Source organism: Lontra canadensis, unplaced genomic scaffold, assembly GCF_010015895.1.
Source record: "Lontra canadensis isolate GAN:19392208 unplaced genomic scaffold, GSC_riverotter_1.0 scaffold29, whole genome shotgun sequence".
In the NCBI taxonomy this organism is placed as follows: Eukaryota; Metazoa; Chordata; class Mammalia; order Carnivora; family Mustelidae; genus Lontra; species Lontra canadensis.
Genome location: NW_022631023.1, coordinates 16,118,768 through 16,125,888, shown reverse-complemented (window position 1 = coordinate 16,125,888; position 7,121 = coordinate 16,118,768). Strand labels below are relative to the sequence as shown.

The following is a 7,121-nucleotide window of genomic DNA, read 5'->3' as shown; positions in this document are numbered from 1 at the left end:
AAGGTTGTAAATTTACTTAATTGAAATAAAAATTACTTAATTGAAATTATTTTCTTTTTGTGTTATTTAAGGCAAGTGTCACTTGAGGCATGGCTGAGATATGCCTCCACCTTGCCTTTGTCTTCAAGGCCCTGTGGATGGAACATGAAGAGTGAGGCAGGAATAGAGGCCACCAACAGAATTGTATAGGTCTCATTCCTGAGTGAAGAAAATCCTTCTTCGCTCTCCTCAGCTGTCTTTTGACAAAGATGAGTCTGAAATCTTCCAGGATTTACTTCTTGCTTAGAATGTAAGCAATGCCCCTGGGTTGGCTTAAGATTTTCCCTTTGTCCCTTTCCCAAGTTTAAACACACACACACACACACATTCATACCTGGCCTTAGCTTTCTTTCCCACCTTCTTTAGCATCTATGACACCTGCAAAAATTCATAGATCAATTCAATAATTATCCCATATTCATGTGACCCCAGTAGAATATTCACATAGGAGGGACCATTGGAAAGCTTCAAGATTAACTTCTCATATAAAATATAAGGAAATAAAAGCCCAAAATGTGTTAGCTGCAGAATTACAATAAAGACCCAAGTCCCATGTCATAATTCAGTGCTCTTTCCAAGTCATTGCAAAATTTCCATATATTCCTAGCCTTAGAAGCTAAGTATTTTTTCCTTATCTATTCAACTGAGTTCAGTAATTAGCTAAACTGAATAAAGAAGATCAAGAGAGTGTTGAAGAATATTGGATATGGTTAGGAAATAGGGTGAGCAAGTCTGACCCACTTTAACTTAGAGATTCAACATTTAAACCTAACTCGATTGCAATCAAGAATGTGATATTAAATATAAACATACCAAAAAAGAGAGAGAAAGAGAGGGAGAGAGAGATCAAACACACAGGGGGAAAAAAATGATGCCTACCTTAAAAGAGTAAATACAGAACAAAGTTCACCATGGTTCTATGATTTATAACTTCAATATACCCATCAAGGAAAAAATACATGTATGAAAAGATGAGATCTCTATTTTATCCAAGTCTTTCTGGCAAGAAATTCTTGCTTTGAATAACCACACTATCTGAAACCATAGAAGTAGACAGGAACTTCCTCTCTCTCTCTCTCTCTCTCTCTCTTTTTTTTTTTCCCAAAACTATTCACTAATCTTTTAATTAAAAGTGAATGATGGAGAGATGGCAAGTGAGCAGGAGAAACTGAAAAACACAGCCTCCTTATGTATTTGTACAACCCTAATCAGTCTGCGTATCTCTGAGAGATCTGTATTAGTTACATGGAATCTAATCCACTCTACTAAAGCTGATGCCCTTAACCACCATGGTTGGCTCTAGTTCATAATGTTTGTAGACACAGGTTGATAAAATATATAACCTAAGAAAGAAACTTCTAGAAAGGTTTTATGCATTTTAGGATGCTAACATTTTAGAGAATCATTTTATGCCAATATGGCCTTTAAATAATGAAAGATATCTGATTTTCCTGGGAGCCTCTAAACTTAAGTCCCTGTATTTAACTAAAATTTTTTCCTCTCAATTTAATAAGTTGTCTTTTATTTTAATCAGTACTATTTATTTATTTAACCAGTACTATTCTGGCAATAATGTATAAGAGTATCCAGGCATATATGGTGCAAACAAGTTTTTTTTTTTTTTAAGCCAAGGAATCAAAATGAAAATAATGTGCATCCCACCCTCTATATAACAATGAGAGAGAATATGCAGAGAGTGCTCACTATGTGCTGGGCACTGTGTTAAGCATTTTTCTTAAGTTTTGTGGTGATTCCATATAACTGTATATTGTAATTTTATTTTTGAGGAAAATAAAACCCTCAAAAATGTTAAGTAGCTCACTCATATCTAAATATTTAAGTATACTTTAAGTCTCTGACACTTACAATCCATTAATCTTACTATTATTCACTCCCTCTATATTCTCCTACTTTCATATGCCTCCAAGACCAACTTCTATTTCAAGACATTAGATTTCATTCATTTGTTCAACAAATATTTATCTCATGCTTATACAATACTTGATCCCCTTCTAAGTGCCTGAGTCATATCAGTGAGCAAAAAAAACAATGTCTTCATCTTAGTCAAGCCTATATACACTTCCTTACATCTAAGCTCTATTCCTTCACTTTGCTCTCCTTTTATCACACAAATCACACTGAAGAGAAAGCAACACGACTGTGGAGGGAGAGTCTACAATGATGCACGACAAGCCAAGAAATGCTAGTTGCCACCAGAAGCTAGAAAATGCATAGAACAAATTCTCCTCTAGAACCTCCAAAGGGACCTCTAACTTCTAGAACTGTGAAAGAGTGAATTTCTGATGTTCAAGCCACCAAGTTGGGGTGCCTGGGTGGCTCAGTGGGTTAAAGCCTCTGCTTTCAGCTTGGGTCATGGTCTCAGGGTCCTGGGATCGAGCCCCACATTGGGCTCTCTCTCTGCTCAGCAGGGAGCCTGCTTCCCTCTCTCTCTCTCTCTTTGCCTGCCTCTCTGCCTGCTTGTGATCTGTAAAATAAATAAATAAATAAATAAATCTTTAAAAAAAAAAAGCCACCAAGTTCAGGGAAATTTGTTATAGAAGCAATAAGAAACTAATACACAGAGGAAAGTAAATTAGTCATAATTCTAATATTATGCTCAAAATTATTACATAAAAACTGCCTCTTTTTTATTTTAATTTCTGTATAGTTAAGATACAATGTTGCATTAGTTTTAGGTGCACAATATAGTAATTCAACAATTCCATACATCCCCCAGTGCTCATCATGACAAGTGCACTCCTTAATCCCCACCACCTATTTCACCTATTTCCCCATCCACCTCCCCTCTGGTAATCGTCAGTTTGTTCTCTATAGCTAAGAGTATTTCTTTGCTTCTCTCTCTCTCTCTCTTTTTGCTTTGATCATTCATTTTCTTTCTCAAATTCCATGTATGATAAAATCCTATGAATTTGTCTTTCTCTGGATGATTTATTTTACTAAGCATTATGATCTCTAGTTCCAGCCACATCATTGCAAATGGCAAGAGATCATTCTCTTTTTATGGCTAAATAATATTCCATATATATATATATATATATACATATATATATATATATCATATCATTATCCATTCATCTATTGATGGACACTTTGGCTACTTAAAAACTGCCTCTTGCATCATTAATATTTCTATGTAAGTGCTATTCAAATTAGAGTATAAATACACTCAGGGAAAGAAAAATTATGTTGGCATTCTTTTACTAACCATTAATTCTTACAAGCACCTTATTTTTTGGGGGAGGTTATCTTTATTTTACCACTTCATAAATTATTTGCTGAAACAGTGTGTTTTAAGACATTAGATATGAGATCCAGGAATAAACTATATTTTCTTTAGCATATTTTAGTAATTTTCTAAACTGCATTGTTTTGTGATCATAAATTACTGTCATGTAAGCAAAATTATTTGCTCTTAAAAAGTAAGAAATATGAATGTATTCAGAAGGAGGGCTGAGTATGTGGAAAAGCTTTCTTCTTTAATAAAAGCAAACTCAGAGGAGGAAATTCTCTCCTTCTCTTTCAGAGGATGTAGTCATGATCATTTTTCAATAATGCTGGAAATTATGGAAGCCATGTTGGAATTATGGATGATTTGTTGAGTACAGCAGAATGCAGAAAGAAAGTACCCAGCACACGGATCATACCACTGAGCTGCTGAACCAATTATGGCACCACCCTACTTGCAAGTGTACTTTGTGTTCTTTAATGTAATTAAGTTCCACTTTCAGTTGTATAGCATTCAATTATTTGAAGCTGAATATTTCTCAATTTAGATAGTGATCTTACCACAGTGCCATTTATTGTTCATTGTTTGAGTAATTATTCATTCAATGACAAAATTATACAGTAGAAATTTTTGTCATGTTGAACAATTAACCAGGACTTGATTAAATGTATTTCAGTTTCCAAGGAAATAACATGAAAACTGAGATATTTAATTGTCCAGTAGCAGGTTGAGGATTTTTTTTCCCACATAAGGAATCAATTTATGTTGCCATGACGCTTTCAGTTGATGCCTTTATTGAGCACTGGTAATACTTGCTAGATGGTACACTGAAATAGATAAACGGGGAATGGATTCTTTGCAAAGGGCAAATGTATCCTGGGTTGGCTTGGTCACTTTTATGCTGGTAGCAGAATAAACTATATTCCTCTTTTGTAAGACTGTTCTGAAGATGGAAGACATCTTAAAATTTTGACATACATTCAATGAAGTGGTGAACTCTATAATCCACCCCAGACTTACTGCCACATTGGCTCCATATCTAAAAATCCAACAAAGATCTTGTCTGGAATTTTTCATAAGCACATATCTAAATATGAAGAGAGTTAATATTTCTATCAATTATTTAAATAAAGCTAAAATTAAATCTTACACACAATGTTCTTAATACATGAGCTCATATAAGAAAACTAATGATTCAGCAGATGATTTATTAATAAGTTGGCAATTTATCTTAAAATATATTTATTGTAATTATTTTGTAACACATAATAAAATCTTCAGAGAAACCAGGCATTGTTTCTTTTCTCTTTTGTTGTTTCCAGAACTCCTTCTGTGAAGGAATCTTTTAACCTTCTAGTTTAGGCACCATATGATGTATCACATTATGCAATGAAATATTCTGAATTTTAGAGTCAGAAATTCAAAATTTCTTCTCAACTCAACTTATTAGTAATTTAACTACCCCAATCTCTACATTTACATATCATTGAAATAATTTAAAAAATGATATCTGAACTGAAAGATTTGTTTTGGGGATCCAGTGACAAAATATGTGTAAAGTCTTTGTAATTGTTGAACTTCTGTGTACATATTTTTGTGTTTCTTAGTTTTTATGACTGTTGCAATGATCATAACAATAAAATAAATGTGGTGAGATTTGATGTTTTGTTTACAATGAGAAATTGAGTAGTCAAACTGTGTCTTATAATAGTATAACTACTACCAACTGGGAAAATGAAATATTTATAAGTACCCTTAAGATATTTATGAAATGAATAGTTTTCTTTTTCTAGTAAGAGGGGGATCTGGGTGGTTCCATTGGTTAAGTGTCCAACTCTTGATTTCAGATCAGGTCATCATCTCAGGGCTTCCCATTGAATGTGGAGCCTGCTTAAGATTTTCTGTCTCCCCTCTCTCCCTTTCCCTCTGCCACTGCCCCCCGCCAACTCCAGCTTTCTCTCTCTCTCTCTAAAATGGGGAAAGAAAGAAAGAAAGAAAGAAAGAAAGAAAGAAAAAGAGAGAGAGGAAGAAAGAAATGGAGAGGCAGAAAGCAAGAAAGAGAGAGGAAAAAAGACATGTATATTATCAAGCTGAAGTTTCAAAATTACTTGTTTCAAATCCTTGAAGAGAAAACATTATAACAGACAGAAAGATAGACATTAATCTATAAGTGGCACAAAAGAAATAAGAAAATGACCATGAGAATATAGAGAAAAAGGCCTCTTCAGAGAGGTAGATGGCTCAAGTATAGGTTCCTGATGTTAGGTTTCCATAAATCTCCATGTCTTGTACAAAATAAAAGTCTTATTCACAAGTTTTATTTGTAATCAGGTTGAATTTGGTGCTATGGTAAATATACATGCCCAAGAATTATTTTGCACAAAATTTTCCAAAAATAAGAACAAGTCAAAATCTGTACCTCCTTTTTTTAATATAAGTATTCACATATACTCACATAGCTTCTCAAAATTTTCCCTACTTCATTAGAATTTTATGTTTCTAAGTAATAATGCACAGATACCTTATTATATATATTATTAAAATACCTAGTTAATTTATTCACTCAATACTTACTGAGCAAATACTATATACCAGTCATTGCCCGAAGGGATGAAGATAAGTATGATGAAGAAGATACTTAATTTCTTCTCTCAAAGAGTTGTAATCTAGTAAGGCAGCTCTTCTCAAATTTTAATATTCATTCAAATTATAGGGGAAATTTTATAAAATGTAGATTTTAATTGAGTTGGTCAGAATGGAATTTAAGAGTCAATTTTTCTAATAAGTCCACAGGAGATGCTGATACTACTGGTTCAGGAATCTCACTATGAGTAGAAAGGTATTTAAGCATACAAACAAGGAAACTGGTAATTATAGTCCAGGGCATGGTGGGTAGGTAGAGAGAAGATACAACACAAAAGCATCAATGAGATAGTTGGGAAAAAAGTAAGTATTGGAAAGAGATCTTCCCATATAAAATTTATAATAAATAATAAAAATGGTCCTTTCTGGCTTTCTCCCACTGTGCAAGTACACAGAGTGAGCCAAGATGGTGGCTCCCATGGATATGAAGCTGAAGGAGGCCTTCACAAAGCTTCAAGACAAAGTTATTGACATTCAACAGAAGGTAAAGATTGAAGACCTGCAGGTAGAACAGCTAAACAGAACAAAACAACATGCACATCTTACAGATACAGAGATTATGACTTTGGTGGATAAGACTAACAAGTATGAAGATGTAGGATGAATGTTTATTCTTCAGTCCAAGGAGGTAACTCAAAATCACCTGATAGAGAAACAGAAAACAGTAGAAGAAAAAAATTAAAGAATTGAAACAGAAAAATTCTACCAGGAGTGGAGTGTGAAGGAAACTAAGGACAACTTCTAGGAGATGATGGGGGCACAAAGGCCACAATAGGAAACATTTAACAGAAGCTTCATGCCCCTTCCCATTCCTGGCAAGGGCAGAGGGGCCCATATGGTGAAACATCCTCTCTTTTGTCCTAATGAACATTTTATTTGGGTGATCTGGTAACCCTGTGTTTTCTATGTCACCCTGATACCTTTTGATTCTAACACTATTTTTCTGTCCTGGCTCTCCTTGCCAGCCCCACTCAGGATGCCCTTCTCCCCTGGAGGTGAGTCACGAACACCCAGGAGAGGGAAGAGGGGATCCGGGACAGATAAGGGAGCTCTGCCCCAGCCGACTACCACTTCAGCTGGTTAGATCAATGAAGAGCATCTGTTCGTCAACCCACTCTGTTTTCTCCAGTCAAAGGATGAGAACAGAGGGCCAGAGAGGCAGAGGCTTTCAACCTCAGCTCCTTCTTGTCCT

General features: G+C 34.8%; 1 pseudogene; it reads left to right on the top strand.

Annotated features, from left to right (window-relative positions):
- Positions 1–6,335: 6,335 nt before the first annotated feature.
- LOC116872416 lies at positions 6,336–6,704 on the top strand (annotated as a pseudogene).
- The last annotated feature ends 417 nt before the right edge of the window (positions 6,705–7,121 follow it).